Source organism: Canis lupus, chromosome 1, assembly GCF_048164855.1.
Source record: "Canis lupus baileyi chromosome 1, mCanLup2.hap1, whole genome shotgun sequence".
NCBI classification, from domain to species: domain Eukaryota; kingdom Metazoa; phylum Chordata; class Mammalia; order Carnivora; family Canidae; genus Canis; species Canis lupus.
The window spans coordinates 120,151,887-120,174,611 of record NC_132838.1 but is presented as its reverse complement, the minus strand read 5'-3'; the positions used below and the strand labels follow the sequence as shown (position 1 = coordinate 120,174,611).

At 48.0% G+C, this 22,725-nt stretch overlaps 1 long non-coding RNA gene across 4 annotated transcripts in view; it reads right to left on the bottom strand.

The window, feature by feature from the left end:
- Positions 1–22,725, bottom strand: part of LOC140608044 (uncharacterized) — a 317,427-nt gene that overhangs the window by 214,579 nt on the left and 80,123 nt on the right. For all 4 annotated transcript variants that reach the window (XR_012010001.1, XR_012010000.1, XR_012009999.1 and 1 more), the window contains exon 3: positions 18,119–18,211. This is a non-coding gene — a long non-coding RNA (uncharacterized lncRNA). The remainder of the gene's footprint in view (positions 1–18,118; positions 18,212–22,725) is intronic.

Below are 22,725 nucleotides of genomic sequence, written 5' to 3'. Positions count from 1 at the left end.
CCCTTCCAGGGTTTGACTCCATTTTCCAGCTGAGGACCCCGAAAGCTTGCATGATACGGGATATGCCCACGGTGGGCACCGAGGTAGGCAACCGAGGCCTGTCGGGGTTGGACGGTTACGCTCCAAAGACCCGCCTCTCCCCACCGAGGGCCGGAGCGGGCCCCCGAAACCAGGGCACCGTCATTCACCCCCCAGACAGGCCGTCGCGTTGCGTAACCCAACTCCGGAAACCCTCAGCAAAAAGAAGCGTCCGTAAGTCGAACAGCGAAAGTCCAGTCCGCCGCACGGCCAGGGGCCTTTCTGGAAAGCCACGAAGTCCATCAGCCAGACCCGAAGGAACATCCAAGCTGCGGCGACAGGAAGCCACGTTCCCACTACTACGGATGTTACCCTCGATGTAGCTCAACGGGGCACCGATCGTCCACCGCACGTCCGACTCCTAGGGCAGCGTTGTTGCAAGGCTGGTTGTTCCCCTGGCCGGACGCTGGGGCGGCTGCCCGCACCCCCTCCTTGCATTTGCCAGTTTTCTATCGATAAGAGAACTCACTAGAACGTCAAGCAAGTCACCATCTTTGGGGACCTGGGACTGTGCCCCGTAGAAAGCCGCGGAGACAAAGTGAACCAGTGGGAAGCACGGCCTTCTCCAAGGGCCCAAGGACGAGAAGCAGCCACGTGCGGGAGCCACCTGGGCGACCTGCAAACTTGACTCTGTCCCTCCACCCTTGGGTCTACGGGTGTCCCGGAGGACAGGGGGCGCCTCGTGGACGTCGCAGAGGCCGGCTTGGCAGAGCCTCCTCAGGGGAGGTCACGGGAGGCATCCCCGGCCTGCAGGCCTCCCTTCCCAAGGAGCCTCAGCAGCGGGGCCCTGCCGCCTCCTCCGCCCGGGCAGGGAGGGGGCCGCGGGCACAGGGCGGGCCGGACCCCAGGAGGCGGCCGCTGTGCGGGGCTGAGGCCTCGTCCCTGCTGAGGGGCCCGGGGTGCCCGGTCACAAGCTGGTCGATCATGGGCACAGAGGAGAACAACACGGTGCAGGGGGCGTGCTTTTCAGGGGTGAGGTCCTAAGGCGTCAGCAAGAGGGGCAGAGGGCAAATGGCAAGGCCCGTGCGCTCCTTCCTCCCGCCCGCAGCCCCGCTCCCCCACCCCGTCCCTCTGCCCACCGTGAGACTCGAGAAGCCGCCAGAAACCTCCAGCCCCGTACCCCGATCATCGGGATAAACCAAGGACATTCACAGAGCGTGAGGACAGAGGCGGGTATAGACAGCGCGGACACGTCCTCCCTCTCCACGCCCTTCATCACCCCCCAAGGCCGGCCCACCCGTGAGAGCAAAACACCACAGGAAACTTCTACAGGAGGAGAAAAGAGGCAAAACACCTAAGGGGGGGCAGCCCGGGTGGCTCAGTGGTTTAGCCCCACCTTCGGCCCAGGGTGTGATCCCGGGGTCCTGGGATCGAGTCCCACATCGGGCTCCCTGCATGGAGCCTGCTTCTCCCTCTGCCTGGATCTCTGCCTCTCTCTGTGTGTCTCATGAATAAATAAATAAAATCTTAAAAAAAAAAAAAAGCCTAAGGGGGCAGGCGGTGCCTGAAAGAGCGATGCCAGGCAGGTGTAAGAAGCACAAGCGGGCCATTGCACGTCTCGGGGCACAGCCACCACGCAGGGCTGGGGGCCCACGGTGCACTACAGAGCGCGGCCTTGCTTACAAGGAGCAGCCCTCGGGGCGCCTGAGGGGCTCAGTCAGTTAAGCCTCTGACTCTGGGTTTCAGCTCAGGTCACGATCTTGGGGTCGTGGGATCGAGCCCCACGTCAGGCTCTGTGCTCGGCCTGGAGTCCTGCCGGAGAGCATCTCCCTCTGCTCCTCCCCCTGCTCACACCGGCTCTCCCTCTCTCTCTCTCTCAAATTTGACAAATCTTTAAAAATGGGGTGGGGGCACATGGGTGGTTCAGCAGTTGAGCATCTGCCTTCAGCCCAGGGCGTGACCCTGGGGACCCGGGATCGAGTCCTGCATCGGGCTCCCTACATGGAGCCTGCTTCTCCCTCTGCCTGTCTCTGCCTCTCTCTCTCTCTCTCTGTGTCTCATGAATAAATAAATAAACATTAAAAAAAAAAAAAAAAAGGGAAGCAGCCCTACTCGACACCTCCATCATGGTCCAGATTTTTTCCAAAAGAAGCTAGAAATTTGGATATTTCTGTGTCATCTTCTGCTATTTACAGGCTGGCATCTAATTTAGGTTTTGTTAAAACAATGCATGACCCCCCAACACCCCCAAAAAGCTACTGGGCCTGAAGAGAGCCTATGGAACATGTGTCTGCCGCCTGCAGGGCTGAGGGACAGCTCTTAGCTGAAGGAGCCCCCGCGGGCCGAGGCCAGGGCCGACTGCGTCCGGGGGTCCGCCCTCGCAGGAGCCGGCCTGCCCAGTCCCCTACTTCTGCTCTGTAGCTGACACCCGGACCTGACCTTGGAGACCTGGAGAGCCCAGGGACAGAGGCCCGGTCCGGCGTGTGCCTGCCCAGGGCCCTTCCACGCGGCCTCCAGCGGCTCGCTGAGAACACGCTTCATGCAGTGACCCAGCCCCGTGCAGTGGCAGCAGGCCGGGGAGGGTGTGGGTCCCCTGGTCCTTGGTCCTGCTGTCACCCCAATCGTAAAAAGCGCTCGAACGAATTAAACTCCTCGAAAAAGTTCTGTCTCCCTGTCAAGTCAGCACCATTTCCGAGGGCCTATGATTGACACGACTCTTAATGTGCATTTTTAAACATGAGACCATTTTGTGTGCAAATATTGCAGGAATATGAATTCCTTGGTCCAGTGATCCCAAGGCTTCCTTCCCTGGTTAGACGCCCAAGGATGAAATTGCCCTTGAATGTTATCCTAGTCCTCTATTATTTTTATCTTGGGGTCCAGAGCATAAATGAAGCGTGTTGGGGAAACCCAATTCTGTAGCCGCTTCCAGAACCTGCCAACGTGCTTGCATCCAGCTGGTCCAGTGTCCTCCGCTGTGGCCCTGCCAGCCTGCCTGGCTACAGGGCAGGTGGGGTGACCCCATGTTGTCCCCAGGGGGACTCCAGGCTCCAACCTTGGCTCTTTTGTCTTTGACACTGGATAGGGACGGCTTCATGCACCTGCCACGTGCTCAGTGCTCAGATTCCCTCACTCAGAAGGACCCTGCCCTGGGCTTAAGGCTCTACTACTGTGTCTTGAAATTCTTTGTTCTAATTTTGTAACAAGTGGCCCTGTTTTTTCATTTGACCCTAGGCCCCACAAACCCTACAGCAGCCCTGCCCTCGAGGGCTCATACCCCAACAGCTACAGCATTGTGGCGCTCAACCTGTGAGAGAACTCTCCACCCAGGAGACACCAGGGGAAAGCTCACTGCCTAAACTTGAAGCCATAGTCACAGTCAAAGAAGCCTCCTCTAAAGCTGTTTACATGTGGCTGCAGGGTGCCCAGCCTGGCCAGGAGGCTGGTGGAAAGCCCAAGAGCCTGCAGGGAGGGAGGGAGGCACTCACATAGAACTATAAGAGCCTAGGATTGGTGTTGCTGGCTTCCTGGAGGCGGGGGCCCAGGGCTCGGCTGACCTCGAGGGGGAATCAGATGGGATTCAGGGTCTGAAGAAGCCGTGAGAATGGAAGGGGAATATGTGGAACACAGGAAGCTGAGGGGTCAGCAGGCTGGAGGGCCTTAAGTGGGAGGGTGGGGTCCTGGGGCCCCTTCCCTGGCCACCCCAGCCACCAGACAGCAACTTTTACACAGCCTCCCAGGGTCACGGCGCCTGCCAGCCCCCAGGCGCCCCCAGTCTCTCATCTCCCTGCACAAAGGCTGCTCTAATTCTCCTTGCAGCCCGGGTGAGAGGCAGTCAGGGAACAATGCTATCTGCGCGTGGTGGCGCCCAAAATACGACTGTCATTTATTTCGTTATATGAAATTAGAGCACGCCTTGTAGCCATAATGAATCATTCCCTTCTTGCCTCGGCCACGGTGTCAGGCAGGAGCTCGGCATCCCCCATTCAGGGCCTTTCACTTCATTGCAGGCTAATAATAACCCACGCGGGTGAGCCACATCTTCCCGACACAATGCAGGACCTGGACGGGCATCGTGGGCAGAAGAGCAGTGCCCATGGGAGAGGGGGGAGCAAGCCAGGTGGGGACCCGGATGGAGCATCATGCTAGGAGAAAGACAATGCCCATGGGGAGGACAGAGACAGTACCAGGATGGGGCCCAGGTGAGAACCTGGGTCGCCCAGGTCGCTGTTTCAGCTGTTCCACCTCATGGGAGCAGAAACTGGGCTCACTGCTCATCTCTCTACCAGGGTTTTTTTCCAATCAGTGCTCAGGTCTAGCTCAGAAACTTCCTTTTAAACGAAACCATATCCTCATCCCCTGCCACCACTGGTACCCTCACCCTCCATTCAAGGGTGAGCTTTCCAGGTACTGACTATTCCTACAGCCTCATCCCACCCTGGCCTAGAGCTGTCAAGAGCTGGCTCCACCTGTCTTATACTGCATCGCAGCGCAGGCTCTGTAGCAGCAGGAGCTCAGTAGATGAGCAAGTGCATCCTGAAGGAGCCAAGTGCTCAGGTGCCTCCCACCAGGGCTATGAGCAGGAGCCCTGTCTCATCCTGGGCAGGGAAGCCAGACCAAGGCCACACCCTACTGAGTCTCCTTCACCAGGACAATGCAAAGCCAGCTCAGGGGAGACTGTCTTTCCAGACCCTATGATTATTGTTGGTCTCTTCCACTAACCGTAACTCCAGGTCTTTAACTGCTGTATCCACAGGAGTAGGCACAAAACCAATTTTGTTGGATGAAAGAAGAAATGAATGAATAAATGAATGAGACCCAAAGGCCATGTGCTAAGCAGCATAGAAGAAACCCCAGGAAAAAGTGATCAGGGAAGGGAGGGTGTTCACTAGTCCCAGAGGAGGTAGAAAAAAAAAAAAAAAAGGCAGACTGACTAAGACCTAAAATCTAAGAAATGACATAGCAGTCAGTTCCTCTGCTTTTCCTTCTGTTTCATATGTGCTAGATGTGGAACTGAGGAAACCAGAAATCTGGAAATGACAACAGTCACAGAAAACAAGCTCCCAGTGAAAGCCTGATCTCTCTAGCCAAAGGACAGGGAGAGGGGAAGCCAAGTAAGGCAGAAAACTTTTAGACAATAACTGCTCTCCTCCAGCCAAACACTACAGGAGGTTAAAAAGTGGTCCTATCCACATCTGCACCAGCAAAGGCCAGAAAGGAAGACTAGGCTTCCACTCTCGGGAGGCCATAACAAGGAACCCCAATATCCCCACTGGGGCAAGGGCTGTCTCTCCAAACTGTCAGTAGAGATCGTGAGGAGCCTAAATTTCACCTCTCACTTGGAAGCAGCAAAACATGCCTCCAATCTCTGAGGGAGTCAGAGTAGGCATAGCTAAAGATCAAGACTTTCACCATCATCCAGCACAAACAAGACCACCCCCATCACCATGTCATGGCGCCTACATGGGGAGCTAGTACTCTTACCCACACCCAAAGTAGTAAGGATCCTACTCCCTCCAGTGTCAACAGAAGCAAGTGGGAAGCCTTGAGGTAAATTATATTTATATCAGATAAAAGAGACTTCAGAGCAAAGAAATTACCAGAGACAGGGAGGGACATTGTATAATAATAAGAGGGTTAATCCATCTAAAAGACATAATCCTAAATCTGTGTGCACCAAATAACACAGCTGCAAAATATCTAAAGCCAAAACTGTTGGCAGCCCACACTCCTCTACCAAAGTGGTGACAAAACCATCCAAAACAAAAGTTTTAAGTAAGATTCAGAGGCTCAAAACACAAATTCCCAGGTATCATTTTAAAAAATCATCAGCATACACAGAAAACAAAGGTCTCAAAGTGAATAAAAAAGACAATCAGATGCCAACACCAATACTAGAGAAGTGTTATAATTATTTGACAAAGATTTTAAAGCATTTGTCGTTTAAAAAATGCTCCAGTGAGCAATTGCAAACACACTTTGAAATGAATGGGGGAAAAAAGAATCTCAACAAAGAAAAAAAAGGCATAAAGAAGAACCAAATGGAAATTTTGGAACTGAAAATCATAATAACCAAAGTAAGAAGCTAAGTTAGTGAGCCAAAGAGGAGAATGGAGGGGAAAGAGGAAAGAATCAGTGAACTGGAAGAGAGAACAATTGACATCAACCAGTCTGAACAACAGAGAGAAAAAATATACTCAAAAAAATAATAGAGCCTCAGAGACCTGTGAGATTATAACAAAAGGCCTAACAACATTCATTTCATCAGAGCCCTGGAAGGAGAGAAGAAAGAGGATGGTACTAGATAGTGCTCACAGGAAGAAATTTGATATAAGATTTGACAAAAGACATAAACCTACAGAGTCAAAGAGCTAAGTTTACCCAAACAGTATATATACAAAAACAAACAAACCAAAAAAACCACCATAATCAAACTTCTTAAAACTAAAGATAAAACAAAATCTTAAAAACAACTAGAAAAAAAAAAACCTCATCTTAATATAGGGGTATAAGAATAATAGAATAATAGTAATTTCCCATCAGAAACCACAGAGGTCAGTAGAAGAGGCACAATGTTCTTCAAGTACTGAAAAGAAAATAACTGCCTACCCAGAATTCTATACCCAGCAAAAATACCCACCAGTAATTAAGGAGAAATTAAGACATTCTCCAGTGAGGGAAAACTTAGAATTTGTCCAGGGCAAACCAACCCTAAAAGAATAGCTAAGGTAAGTTCTTAGCTATAAGATACCCTAAAAGAAAGGATACCCTAAAAAAAATGTGTAACATCAAGAAGGAAGAGAGAATTCAATAAGCAAAAATCTAGGTAAAATAAATAGGCCTCCCTTCTCTTGAGTTTTCCAAATCATGTTTGATGGTTGAAGCAAAAATTATAACACTGTTTGATGTGATTCTAAATGTACATAGAGAAAATATTTGGGGGAAATGGTGTTATAACTGGGGAAGATAATGTTACTTAGAGGGAGATCATGTTTCTATGCTTCATTCAAACTAGTGAAGTAATGACACCAGTAGATATCTGGGGTTTTTTTTAGTGTATCTCTTAGTATGGCTTTTTCAGTGGCTGTTCTAGGTATTACATTCTTTATACATAACCATAACTCACTCAACATGAAAAAGATAATGTGAATAGCCCTATAATGATTAAGAAATTTGAATTTGTAATTTTTGAACTCCCAATAAGGAAATCTCTAGACCCAGATGGTGTCACTGGTGAATCCTATCAAATGTTTAAAGAAGAATTAACACCATTCCACATAATCTCTCCCAGAAAATAAATAGAAGAACACTTCCCAATTCATATTATGACACTTGTATTATCCTGATATGAAAACCAGACAAAGACTGTGGAAGCCAGGAAGGGAGGAGTGGAGGGAACCAGGGAAGGAAGGAAAGAGAGAGGGTGAGAGAGACTGAGGGAGGGAGAGATGGGGAAAAGGAGGAAGGGAGAGAAGAGAAAAGGAAACTACATGAATATAGATTAAAAAAACTTCACAAATATTGACAAATAGGATTCAGTAATATATAAAAAAATACTACACACAATTAACAAATGGCATGTGTTCCTCCAATGCAAGTCTGGTTCAATATCAGAAAATCAACCAATGCAATCCACCATAGTAACAGACTAAAATATAAAAACCATATGATGATATTAATTGATGCAGAAATATTCGATAAAGTGCCTCTACAAACAACTTACAGCTAACATTGCACCTAATGGTGAAAGACTAAATGATTTTCCCCTGAGTTTAGGCAAGGTGTCACCATCAACACATTTATTCAACATGTTGCTGGAAGTTTTAGCTGGTATGATACTTTTTTAAAGGAAATAAAAGACACACAAGTGAGAAGAGAAGAAATGAAATTGTTGCCATTTGCCCATGCCATGATTATCTATTTAGAAATCTATTTTTAAAACTTCCTAGGACTAAAAGCAAGTTCAGTAAGTTTTCAGGATACCAGGTAAACATGCAAAAATCAATTGTATCTCAATATACTACCAGTGAACACATCAACACCAAGGTTTAAAATAGAGTGCATTTTTAAAAATATTTTTATTTACTTATTTATAAGAGACACATAGAGAGAGGCAGAGACACAGGCAGAGGAGGTAGCAGGCTCCCTGTGGGGAGCCCGATGTGGGACTTGATCCCAGGACCCTGGGATCATGCACCCTGAGCTGTAGGCTGATGTTCAACCACTGAGTCACCCAGGTGTCCCTATCTTTGATTTCTTTAATCATCGTGTGTAGCTGTCTGTATATGTCTTGCACATGTTTTGTAGGGTTTATACCTTAGTATTTTTTTTTCTGAACAATTATAAGTGTACTCTATTTTGGGACACCTGGATGGCTCAGCAGTTGAGCATCTGCCTTTGGCTCAGGGCGTGGTCCCGGGACCCCGGGATCAAGTCCTGCATCAGGCTCCTGGTAGGGAGCCTGCTTCTCCCTCTGCCTGTATCTCTGCCTCTCTCTCTGTGTCTCTCATGAATAAATAAATAAAATCTTTTTTTAAAAAAAGATCTAAATAAACAAGGACACATACTATGTTCATGGATAAGAAGACTCAATGTGCTAAGGATTACTTCTCCTCAAAATGACATACAGGTTTAGTGCAATTTCTATCAAAATCCCAGGAATGAATATAAGATGTATATATTACACTGAGTGAAAAAACCAGTCCCCAAAGATATAATTCCATTTATATAACATTCTTGAAATGACACAAGTATAGAAACAGATTAGTGGTTGCTAGGAATTAAAGAGTGGTTGGGAAGCAGAAGGAAATAAAACAAGGATGACATGCGGTGTTCTTATGGGGATGGAACTGCTTTGTATGTCGCCTACATCAATGTCAATATCCTGATTGTGATAGAGCACCATAGTTTTACAGAACAGTATGATTAGGGAAACTCGGCAAAGAGTTCATGGGATCGCTCTGTATGATTTCTTATAACTGCATGTGAATTTATAGTTATCTCAAAATAAAAGGTTTCATTTTTTTAAATACCTAAAAATAAAGATGACCAAATAGTTGATGATAGGTACTTCTCCTTATAAAAGTATTCCAGCTAATGAATTAAGAAGATGTGAGAGAAAACAGAACATAACCATTTTTGCAGGCTTAAAATGTTGGAAGATGTCAGCTTCTGGGGTCATTGGCCCCTCTGGTCGGAGAGTGTGCACCCCTTCTCAGAAAAATGAAATCTAATAAAATATATATGTTATAAACTATTGAAATACAGTCATCAAAATGTTTTATTAAAAGAAAGCAAACCTGTGGCATAATAATATGTGTGCATCTTCATTTATGTATCAAATAATAAGGTCTAGTGGCAGGTCCAATCATTTCAAAGTGGAAATGAGCATAAGTTGTATTTTGAGACACAGATATCTGCAATAGATATAATTCTATAATTTCTACTGGGGAGGAAGTCACAGGATATACAAGAGACATAGGAACACGTTAAGTGACATGAAAACAGAGCAACCAGCAAAATCAAGTCCAGGGGGAACAGTATGGATCATCCAGTTCCTTGAATAAATTCCAAAGGGAAGAGAGAGAAAGTGTGAGAAAAGGTGAGGCATGCCGCCCAATCGCAATGGATGGACCTTATCTGATTCAAACAAAGAAATTGTTTCAAAGAAGAAGTCAGGTTCTGAGACAAGCAGAGGAAACTGACCATCGACTGGATATTTGACAATATGGAGGAATTCGGGTAATAAAGTGAGATAAAGGTGTCACACTTTAGGCTTTTTTGAGAAGTCCTTATCTTTTAGAGATGCATTCTGAAGTAGTGATGGGTGAAATAACATGGTATCTGGGATTTGCTTCAATAAACCAGGGCACAGGAAGGAGCCCGGGAGTTGGATCTGGGCAACAGGTACCCGGGGTTCTGTTTCTCTGAACTCATGTTCCTTTTGCACATTTGCTACGTTTTCTATCGTGAAAAGTCAAAATTAAAGCTGCAACGGATGTCATCGTACATGACTCTTTGTTTTCATCTAGGATTATTCCCTGCAATTTCTAAAAGTGGAATTTAGGAGTTGAGGGGTGTGCACGCTGTAAGGTTTCTGCTGGAGTGAAGTAGAGGGACAGGAAGAAACCAGGACCGCTCCTGGTGGGGGACGGGAACATTTTCAGAGGTAGAGCTCGCCCTCTTCCACGCTGCCTCTCCTCCTCCTGGCCCGGATGAGCCCTTCCTCTAGGAAAGAATCCAAATGTTAGCAAGCACTCAAACTCTGCTTCTCATAGTTCAAACTTGCCTGGCTCTTGCACCCAACTGTAACTGTAAGATTGTTTCTTCACCTAATCTCGGTGGGCGGGTATAGGTGCTCGGTCTCTTTCTTTTATGCAAGATGCTGTAGCAACACGCTTGTGGTATATTACTGTGTCCTCAAGATAAATTCTTAGAGGAGCCTCCCTCAGTCACAAGGAGAGGGATTTTGCCCTCCTGGAATCAGTCCCCTTTACTCCCACCTGCAGCCAGCAGTACTCTGGTTCCTTGCCTCTGGCTAGATACCCTCAAATCTGCAAACAAACACTGAAGGATTTACGGGGTTAATATTAGGCCACTCCCTATGAACAGCCACATCTTTTATTACTGGGAGGTTGAACATTCTAATGTGGTAAACTCAGATGCACAGGAGAAAGTTTAGTTCCTTGGGCTCCCTAGGAATATAAGGTCTAGCGTTTTACCTTAGGAGAATGAGTTTTCAGTTGCCAAGCCCTTCACTGCCCAAGCTCGCATCATCCAAGAGCCATGATTCCCAGTGTGGCGCCCCAGACTCCTGCAGGGGAACCACCTGGAGTGAAGGTCCCAGGGACACCCTCTAGAAGCAGCCTCTGGGAGTGAAGACTGGGCATCACTGTGAAACCCTTATGATGACCCAGACCTAGAAACAACTGTCCCAGCCCCTCTCCCTTAAAAACTGGGCTGGGGTACAGCTGGAGCTCTTGCCCAAGAGGCAACCATAAGTACCAAGCTCCTGAATGAGCCACCACTGAATCGAGGATAAAAGGAAGGAAGTGCTTAATTAACTGACCAATAAATTCATTAATGAACAAATGAGTCAATTCATTAACAAATGAGGAAATAAGGGGCGCCTGGGTGGCTCAGTCAGTTGAGAGTCCAACTCTTGGTTTTGGCTCAGGTCATGATCTTGGGGTCATAGGATCAAGCCCCGAACTGGGCTCCACGCTCAGCAAGGAGTCTGCTGGAGATTCTCTCTCTCTCCCTCTGCCCCTCCCCCTGTTCTCTCTCTCTCTCTCTCTCAATAAATAAATCGTTCTTTAAAACAATGGAATGAGTAAGTGGATTGCTTAATAAATAAATAGCTAAGAGGGGCGCCTGGGTGGTTCAGTCAGTTAAGCATCTGCCTTTGGCTCAAGTCATGATTCTGGTATCCTGGGATCGAGCCCCACATTGGCCTCCTTGCTCAGTGGAGAGCCTGCTTCTCCCTCTGCTGCTCCCCCTGCTTGTGTGCTCCCTCGCACTCTCTCTCTGTCAAATAAATAAATAAAATCTTTAAAATAAATAAATACATAGCTAAGACAACTAGAATGAATAATACTGAAATGTGTACGGAAAGCCAAAAGACCCCAAATATCCAAAGCAGGCTTGAGAAAGAACAAAGCTGGGGGTATCACGAGTCCAGATTTCAAGATATATCACAAAGCTGTGGTCATCAAAAGAGTATGGTGCTGGCACAGAAACAGACACGGGGGTCAACAAAACAAGGTAGAGAGCCCAGAAGTCAACCCATGCTTTTATGGTCAATTAATCTACACGAAAGGAAGCAAGAATATCCAAGGGGGGAAAGACAGTCTCTTCAACAAATGATGTTGGGAAAAATGGACGGCCACATGCGAAAGAATGAAATTGGACCACTTTCTTACACCCCACACAAAAATAAACCCAAAATAGATTAAAGACCTAATTGCGAGACCTGAAAAAAAAAATTCCTAAAAGAGAACGTAAGCAGTAATTTTTCTGACATGGATCCTAGAAATATTTTCCTAGATATGTCTCCTCAGACAAGAGAAACAAAAGCAAAATTAAGTGGCTGGGAGTACACCAAAATAAAAATGCTTTTGCATAGTGAAGGAAGCTATCAAGGAAACAAAAACAACAACCTACTGAAGGAGAGAATATATTTGCAAATGATATATCTGATAAGGAGCTAATATCCAAAAAATATAAAGAATTTATATTATTTATGCAACTCAACACTAAACATACTCACATGCACACACACACACACACACACACACACACACACACACATTTAAAAATGGGCAGAGGACCTGAATAGACATTTTCCAAAGAAGCCATACAAACGGCAAACAGCCGTGTGAAAAGATGCTCAACATCACTAATCATCACGGAAATGCAAACCAAAACCACGATAGGATCTCTCCTTACACCTGTCAGAATGGCTAAAATCAAAAAGACACGAAATAACAAGTGTTGGCAAGGATGTGGGGGGGGGTGAAGGGTCTCTCGTGCGCCATTGGTGGGAAGGCAGTTTGTGCAGTCACCGTGGAAGACCGAACGGAGGTGCCTCAAAAAATTAAAAATAGAAACTCCATAAGATCTGATCATTCCACTACTGGGCGTCTCCCCAAAGAAAATGAAAACCCTAGTTTGAAAAGATATGCTCACCCCTACGTTTACTGCAGCTTTATTTGCAAAAGCCACGATATGGAAGCAGCAGCCCAAGTGTCCATCAGTAGATGAGTGGATAAGGAAGACGGCGTGTGTGTGTGTGTGTGTGTGTGTGTGTGTGTGAAGGAATATTACTCAGCCATAAAAAAAGCAAAACTTTGCCATTCGCACCGACGTGAATGGACCTAGGGGACATAATGCCAAGTGAAACAAGAGAACGACAAACACTGTATGATTTAATGCTTATGTGGAATTTAAGAAACAAATGAACAAACACACACACAAAAAAAAAAAAAAACCACAAAAAAAAAAAACCCAGGCTGTTAAATACAGAGAACAAATGGACGGTTGCCAGGGGTGTGGAACAGAGAAAGGGGATCAAGAGCACACTTAGGGTGGCGAGCGCCGCGTATTGCACAGAGCTATTGAGTCGCTGTACTGTACGCCTGAAACTGACAGAACAGTTTGTGAAGTTCACTCCCATAAAAAATAATTTTTAAAAGTCCAAGAATAGATAAATAAATACGTGCCTAGGAGAAGGAAAGGAGCGTTCGTCCCAAGCGGGGAGTCTGAGGACAGGGCAGGTGCGGAAGCCCACCGGGTTGCCCACCTCCCCGCTGCTGGAGGAGGGGATGGGTCTCGTACTCAGCCCGGTGGCCCGGACACTGCTGGCTGGGGCGCCCCAGGGACCGGAGAGCTCAACAGCACCCACGATGCTTGCAGGCCCAAAATAACTGTGTTTTATGTTCTCTACGCATTTTTCGAAGACTGTTTATACGAGTCCCCTGCTACAAATCAAATAATTGTGGGGGCTGGGAGCATTCGCAACATCTGAAATAAGGTAACACACGCTGCCCGGTAACTGAGCACCCACGTTCTGAGTTAGCAGTGATGATTTCCCAAATTCCCATCAGTAAACAGAAATCTGGGTAGCTGAGGACCAAAAAAGCTCCTTTCTCCCTTCCGGCCTCCGCTTGCCTCGTCCTTCCACCTTTTCCTGTTGGTCTTCCTAAGAAGGGTTAGGGTCCTGAGCCGCACTGCAGCCCCCACGGCCCCGGGCGGCCAATCCTTGCCCGGCGGTCGCAGGAGCAGGTGCATGCCCAGCTCTCCGAGCAGCTGCCCCAGGACCGTGGTTCGGACGTCTGTGCCGTCCAGCTCGGAAGCCGTGCTCTCACCTGGGCCTCGGCCTCAGTGCCACGGGCAGCCGGGGGTGGGCAGCGGGGGACAAGACTCCAGACTCCGGAGTCAGCGCCCAGTTACTGGAGAGCGTGCATGTCCCCGAGTGGAGTATGAGCCACAGGCCACAGGCCACAGGCCGGCAGGGAACACGTACCTGCTCAAGACTGGCGCTTCCTCTTCCCAGCAGCCCCTGGCTACAGACCCTCCTCTCCATAAAAAACCCAGGAATTGCTCATTTGCAGGACTCATTTCTTTAAAAAAACAATGTTCATAGAAATTAGGGACCCTCAAAACTCATGCGAGTTTTCTCAAGGGGTTTCTTTAGCTCCTCTGCCCTGACTGCCTTCTAGAATTCTCTTCCCATCTGACCAAAGCAGCGAGGGCCTCTGAACCCTGGCGGAGCAAGAATTGCTCATTTCTATTTTAATAGTCTGAATACCACCACCCCTGGGGTGCATCATTTTCTAGTTCTATAGCAAAGAGATGGCTCTGGCTACACCCTCCCCTGTCCCCACCGGGGGGGACGCCAGCCCAGGGGGCAAAGCCGAGGACCTGGCCCTCCGCCCCCAGGCTGCTCAGTGTCATCCAGGTGAGTCGCACCTGTGCCTTTCCCGCCAGCCGGGCCTGCTCCCTCACGTCTAGGGGACCCGTCCGGGCACCCTGCTCTTCACCACTGTGACTTCAACTTCTCGTCATAAAACGAAATGATTCTGCTGTTTATGCTGTTAGCTACATTTATCTTTAAGAGCAAGATGTTGAGTTTAGTTTTAATGATGAAAAAAGCCTTTCAAAGGATAACTCATTGGAACTCATTATGTACTATAAAGGCCACTATTTAAAGATTCAGTAATTCCAGTGATGATCTTTTTAAAGCAGATTTATAGCAGAAAATAGTTAGATTCTTTGACTTCGGTTATAATTTTCCATTTTGTAATTTAATACTCCTTTAGTTTATATTTGCACATTAAAAATATAGCATCTAAAAGTCCATCATTAAATACTTTTAATAAGTGCAATAAATAAGTTTTACAGTGTGCATAAATCTAAAAACAAAACCCAACATAAATTGTTAATCTTACACTTTTTCTCATTAATTGCAATACATAAACATATGTTTTATACAAAGATATTTGCTACAAAATAAGTATAATAAATACAGTTTACCACATGTATTAATCTTAATAGTTACAAGCTGTTAATCTTATATATTAGGTAATAATTTGCAATAAATAATTGTTTATTATCTTGATGTTTGCTTGTCTTGGGTTTTAGCAATATGCAATAAAGAAATGCAATTTTGAATAATTTGATTGTAAGACTGCTGGGGAAATACTGTATGTTATAATTAGCTGAGAGAGGTTTCTGTTCACAAGAAGAACCACAGAGACGGGGAGAAATCGCCAACCCATACGTTAGCGAGTCCGTAAATAATTTCAAAAGTTGAGTTCGGTTTCAAATAAAACACATTTTTAAACTTAAAGGCAAAAGCAATTAGTGCGACACGTCCCGTCCTTGAGTGCCTTCATCCTCACACAGTCAAAGGAGACAAAGAGAGCGGGAAGGCCGTGGAACCTGCCCAGGTCTTGGGATGGGAATGGCTGCCCACGAGGTGGGAGGAGTGGACAGCCTGCCCCACCGGCCGGGGCCTCCCCTCGGCCCGCAACCGCACCCTCCGCAACCCACAGCAGGAGCGTGGGCGCACACACAGCACCCTCCGCACCCGACCCCCGGCCGACACCCGCTCCCATTCCACCGGAGCCCCGCGTGCTATTTTTCAGGGAGGGGTTGTCACCTTTACTGAACTTAATAAAAACTGTTAATCTTATATGTAAAGGTAATAATTTGTCATAAATAATTGTTCATTATCTGGGTATTTGCTTGTCTTGGAGTTTAGCAATATGCAATAAAGCAGTGCAATTTTGAGTAATTTGATTGTAAGACTGCTGGGGAAATGCGGTGGATTGTAATGAGCTGAGGAAGGGTCCTGTGGGCGAGAGACACTGAGATGGAACCAGACCACCGGCTTCGGGCCAATGTCAAGCCGGCGACCTCGCTGCTGACGACACTGGGTCTTCAAATATTCACTCCAAGACAGAAAGCTCACCAGCTCCCTGTCCTCAGGAACCCCGCCCTGGCTGAATTAGGACTTGGTCCCTGAGTGATGCTGAGGTGGTCCCCAGGGTCCTACGGTGGGCGTGGGAAATGCAGGTGTGGAGGCCGGGGGGGGCGGTTCCTGGCCGAGGCACCACGAGGCCCCTAGGCCGGCCGCTGGCGTCAGAGAGCGAGCACCCTGTGCGCTTTGTCTTTGTGAGATCCCAAGGGCACAGTCACTTTAGGAAAACCTGCCCCAGCCAAGGAAAGAAAGGAAGGAGCGAGGGGGCAAGAAAGAGGGGAAGGCGGGGGGAGGAAGAGAGGGTGGGAGAAGGAAGGAGGGAAAGGAGAGAGGGAGGGAGGGAGAGAGAGAAGAGAAAGAGAAAGAGAAAGAGAAAAGAAAAGGAAAGGAAAGAAAGACAAAGAGAAAGAAAAAGAAAAAGAAAAAGAAAAAGAAAAAGAAAGAAAGAAAGAGAAGAAAGAAAGAAAGAAAGAAAGAAAGAAAGAAAGAAAGAAAGAAAGAAAGAAAGAAAGAAAGAAGAGGAAAGGAAAAGAAAAGAAAAGAAAAGAAAAGAAAAGAAAAGAAAAGAAAAGAAAAGAAAAGAAAAAAAGAAAAGAAAAGAAAGAAAAGAAAAAAGGAAAGCCAAGAAGGAACCAGGACAGCCGCGGGGATCCGTGATCCCCCGACCACTCCTCCCACCGCACCTGCTCCCACCGCACCTGCTCCGGCCCCACACGCTGCCGAGCGTCAAGTGATAGAAAGGTGCCTGCACGGAGGCGCCCTGGCCGTGTGCTCCCGCGGCTTTAGCATCTCCCACTTCCCCGCTTCCGGCGCTGGGGGCCGCTCACACAGCCAGCCCCCCCCCCCCCCGTCTCACATGCAGCTCTGCAGCCTCCCCTGCCATGGAAGCCTCTGGCACCTCCCTGCCCCGCGCACACCCTGGGAGGGCGCCCTTCACGGGGGCAACGGAACAGCTCAGCACATGGCCACTCCCACCGAGGGGCCGGCTTCAGGCAGAGCTGGTTCCAGGTTCCCAGGAGCAGGTTCCATGAGCCCAAGGTCCCAGGGGTCTGAAGACACCAAGGGCCCAGGGGTCACAGTGAGCAGCTCCCCTCCCAACACCCTGCTCCCTGCCAGGCTGGACAGGGACGGAAGCCATCACACACGCGTGTGCACACACACACACACGCACACACACACACGCCCCGAGGCAGGCATCTCCATCAAAGCCCTCTGCCCAGGCTCACCAACCCCCCAACCCTGAATGTGAGACAATAGGACACTAGGTCTCAGGACGCTGCTAGGCCCCAGGAGGAGGCACCAGCCGGAGCCCCCCGGCGCCCCCCTCCCAAACCCTGATATTGAGGAGGCCTCCCGGAGTTCACCAGGGGCCAGCAGAGCCCCGCCCCAACTCATCCAGGGGAAGAAATTTTAGGACATCGCCAGATTCTCCGGGAACCCTGGCTAATCCAGGCTTGGGGTGAGGGGTCCAGCGGGAAAGGGGGACTGCTCTCATGCGAGAGCCCCAAAGTGGGGGGGACCGCACGCTCTTGTCAGGCTCAAGGCGAAGGGGACGACGGCTGCAGAAAGTCTGCAACTGCCACAAAAAAAAAAAAAAAAAAAAAAAAGCAGCGGCAGGAATGAGGAACACTGTAGAGCCACGCGGGCAGACGGCAGCGCGCCCTGGGCCCGGCCCGGAGATGCGAACAGCAAGCAGGGTCCCTGGGCGGCGAGGGGCAACTGCGGAAATCTCGCAGCCAGATGAAGCTCATAAATTTCCCCTATGAACAATTGTTTTCATTTCCCTCCCATGCCACTAGATATTATAAGTGGAAAGCAAAACACAAGTAAATATGTTCATTCCACTCTCGTGATCAGTGATAAACGGGAGACTGCAGAGGCTGGCAAAGGTCAGCGGGCCGCGGGCGGCGGGTCTGCGAGCGGACACTGCCACCCTCCGGCCGCGCGCGGGACTGCACCGCCCGGCACCGCCCGGCCCGCAGGCCCACCTCCCGCCGGGCCCAGGTCCAGGGCATCCCCACACTCAACCTGCGGGAAGGCCAGAAACTGCAGGAGGAAGCCTCAAATTTCAAAGCACCATCCCCCATCACCCCCCTTGCTGAGTGTAACCACTCCTACCTACAATCGAACGCATCTTTCCGGGCTCATCCTCTGAGCTGCATCTTTCCGGGCTCATCCTCTGCGCTCTCTACCAGGCGTACAGAGCTATGCCTGCCAAAAAAAGGAAAAAAAAAAAAAAAAAAAAGATAAAACTGTCCGTGCAACACGTTCACTCGCGATTTTCCACGCGGCGTTCAAGCTGAGCTGATTTCCAGGAGTATCTTTTTAAGGGCTGCCTAATAGTTCAGCTTGTGGCTGTCTCGGAAGTTATTTATCCACCACCCTCTTGCCCCCACCCCCCAACCCCCTGTAACTGTTCATTTTAAGTGTTTCTAACGTTTGGACCGTTCCAGGTTCAACGTTGTAGCTGAAATCTTTTACGCACAAACTCGTGTTCACGTTGTTTAGGCCACTAGAGGTGGAATTACTAAGAAAACAGTTTTAAGGCTCTTGATGACATTACTCTTTTCTAGGCGTGTAATGCCCATATGAAGAATATTACAGGAAATGACGGGTGGACATAAAACAGTTCAAACGAATAACGGAAGCAGATGCACTGGTTCTCGGGCAGGAAGGCTCTGCACCGTCAACATGTCAGTCTTCTCCCATCTAATCTTTCAACCAAATGCAACTCCAAAAAAAAAAAAAAATTCCTTCAAAGCTTTGTTCATGTTTTGTTAGACTGAATGCAAATTCTACTTGAAAGTATATATATGTTTTTTATTTTTTATTTTATTTTTTTTAATAATAAATTTATTTTTTATTAGATAAATATGTTTTTTCAAAAAATAGCCAAGGAATATTTTCATTGAAAAAGGAAAAGAGAGGAAAATGCGATTTGTTCAACCAGATATTAAAACATATTGCAGGGCAGCCCGGCTGGCTCAGCGGTTTAGCACCGCCTTCGGCCCAGGGCGTGATCCTGGAGACCTGGGATCGAGTCCCGCATCGGGCTCCCTGCATGGAGCCTGCTTCTCCCTCTGCCTGTGTCTCTGCCTCTCTCTCTCTGTCTCTCATGAATAAATAAATAAATAAATAAATAAATAAATAAATAAACTATATATACATATTTTTTTTTTTTTTAAATGAGTGGTTAAGCATGCAACTCTTGATCTCAGTCCAGGTCTTGATCTCAGGGTTCAAGCCCCATGCTGGGCTCCATACTGGGTGTGGAGCCTACATTAAAAAAAAAAAAAAAAGTGAAGCACAAAATAAAGAGTGCAGAAAGACCCAAATACGCATACATACCTATTTTTAACGCAAAGGCATTTCATAACAATGAGGGAAGGATGGCTAACCGATACTAATACAAGTACAATCTGCCACTCATCTGGAATATAAAATTAGTGCCCTGCTTGATGCCACATATTAAAGCAAATCTTACAGGAATTAAAGATTTGTCATTTTAAGTGAAATTTAAAAAGTAGCACCTACGTAAATTGTAATGGGGAAGCTTTTCCTAAATCCAATTCCAAGGGCAGGATCTAGAGAGGGGAAAAAGATAGCTAAATTTGAATTGTACAAATTTAAAATATCCACACGCGAAAAATACGATTTTGCAACTGAGAGGTAAACCAAAACCAGGGGGAGAATTTAATACATATAATAGGAGGTTAATTCCCCTACTGTAAAAAAGCTTTCTAGCAAACGAATAACGAAAATCTATCTTAACAGGAAAAACTGTTACTGAGGACCTGACCAGCAATTCACAAGAGAATAGAATATTTTTTTAAAGATTTATTTTTATTTATTTATGATAGACACAGAGAGAGAGAGAGAGAGAGGCAGAGACACAGGCAGAGGGAGAAGCAGGCTCCACGCAGGGAGCCCGACACGGGACTCGATCCCAGGACTCCAGGATCGCGCCGCTGAGCCACCCAGGGATCCCCAATTCACAAAAGAATAAATACAAATAACAAATAAGCCTATAAAAGATGCCCGACCTTATTAGTCATCAAAGACATGCAAATTTAAACAAAAATGAGATCATTTGGGTGCCTGTATTGGTAAAGATAGAAACGATGATAATAGAGAGTGTTGTCAAGGGTGATGAAATGAACCCCTTTGACACCCCCGGTGACAGGGTAAGTTGGGTAACCTTTATGCGGGGTAATTTGGTAATAGTATCAAAATCCTTAAAAATGCATGACCCAAAGATTCTAGTTCCAAAGGAATCACTCACGGATGTGTATAAAGATTTAGCTCAGGTTGTTCATTGCTTTTGGAAACAAATCCTATGTCCAACAATAGAAAAGTGAACGGAGTAGATGTGCATGTATATCCATAAAAATTCTCCATCCAACAGAGTCCTCAAGAGTAATGCTACAGAAACGTACTTATTAACATTTAAGGATTTATCATAATACACTGTTAAGTAGTAAAAAAGGCAAATTACAAACAACGTAACTGTGTTTTCCGCCTGCACAGGAAAAAAAAGCGCAAGGGTACACCTCCAAATAATAATAGCGTGCGAGGTTATAAGTAATCCTTAATATTCTTTTTGCTGATTGGTATTTTCCAACTTTCTACATTTAATGATTTCTTATCAATTGTTAATGAGAAAATTCGTTTTTAGTGGTTTCCTAGAAATGTGCTGATTATCATTCCCGCCAGCAGCGCATGATGTGTTTGTGGGTATATTCGTGGAATATGCTCGGAACACATACTCAGGCGAGGGCACATTCTAGAAGCTAAGCCACACGCATAAACGCCCATGGAGCTCTAGGTTGGAGAGACGGAGAACAGGGCGAGGAAGCAGGGCTGGGATGACACACGGGCCCGGTCCTTCTCCCCAGCGGAGAAGGAGAGCCGGGGGAGGGATGCGGGGAGGGCCGCTCTGAGGAGATGAGCAAAGGAGAGAAACCTGAGTGGGCTGAGGGACGCTGAGCTCGGGGCATGAGTGGAAGCAGCCGGAGAACCTTCTGGGCCATGGTAGACAGTTTGGATTTTCCCCTGGGTATAATTGTGACGGGACCAGTGGAGGATTTTGTGCAGAAGGATACGATCCGATTTCGTTTCCCCAGACCCCGCGACTCTGGGTAGGGTCCGGAGGTCGCTGCAGATGCTGGGCCTGAACTGGGGTGGCCTTGGAGTGGCCTCGCTCCTGAGAAGCTGGCAGGATAGGCCATTACACTTGCTAATTGTGTAAGCAACCATGAGAGCACCTTGGGGTTGGATTTTGTGTTTCTCCTTGGGGCCCCTAGACAACAAGGACGCTCAGGTAGTTGGTCCCTCCGTAGATCTGGACATTTCTGAAGAGAACCAGGCCAAGGGGGTTGACCAAAGCTACATCATCCACCACCCCTCCCCAGGCCAGAAATCATCCTATAAATGGGCCTTGGGCTCCACCTAAATGTTGACCAAGAAAGGAGGACATGAATTGTTGACCCATTGAATCATCTACCCCCTACTTTGTGTCCATCGCCCACCACACGGGCCAGCATAGAAATCACACTTTCCCTGAAATACGAATCAAAAGTTTTCCTGCATCCAATGCCTCATGTGATGGAAGGAGGAATATATGTGCTCTTATGCCTCTTTTCGGGGTTCGGAGATCCCTAATGGATTGCCGTGACTTCTTTCCTCCTGAGCTCCGGTGTGAGCCCACTGTATTCGTATGAGGGAGGGGATTCTGTGGTTTCCCTGGTAAATATTTTAAAAGTCATTATCATCATTTGTAGGATAAGAATGCATCGAAATTTTTGCTCAAAATTATTCTTCTAAATCGAGGTGCGTGTTCTCGACCTTCCCCAGTTGGAGGAGGCCGCTGCCTCTCCCGGTGCCATGTTCCCATTTTCTCTGCGTGCTGCTTCCCCGGGCCCTGAAGAGCTCTGTGCTACCTCGCTTGGGAAAGCTGTTCTTTTGTACCCAGAAAGTCCCCTTGGGGTGTTGGAGGATAGGAGAACCGCGAGCTGGGGCCTGGGGCCGCTGTGAGGTCAGTCCTGGGCTTTCCTAGGGGTCAGACACAAGGATCCATCACCTCCGCGCAAATAGATCAGAGATGAATTCGTGATTTCCACCGTCCTCGCCCAAAGCTAGGCCCGGCTGCTCATCGGGTCCCTGGAGGACCATGCGCTCGGGATGGGGGGATAGAGGGGTTCTTCTGTGTGAGACAGCTCGGGAGCTCAGTTGGCCTCCAAAATGCCCAGGGACAACCTGGTTTAGTTGATGTGACGGCAGCAGAGAGGAGGTACCTGTGTGGCTGCAGGGACGAGGACTCCAGGGTGCGGCCCTCTCAGCCTACAGAGCCTCCATCGGTCCCAAGTAAGATGCGTGATAAGAAAAGGGAGCCCCCAAAAGAGTCCTCTGGGCACAGCACCTCCGTCAAAGCTCCCCAGGGACCCTCTGGGAGGCCTCCACGTCCGCCTGCCTGCTTCAGCGAAGGGAGGAGCGAGCAGACCCCCGCGGCCGCCTCCCTCTACGCAGGCCGCACTGGGCCGCCACCGGCCGCCACCTGACCACGCGGGAGCATGGGCGACAGGGAGCGGGATGACGCGGAGTCGCAACCCACTGGCTTCTCCACGGTTGCGGGGTTTTGGAAGCTCTTTTGGACAGCAAGCGAGAGAGCAGAGGCAGGCTCCCCGCGGAGCAGGGAGTCCCAGGCAGGGTGCAACCCCAGAACCCCG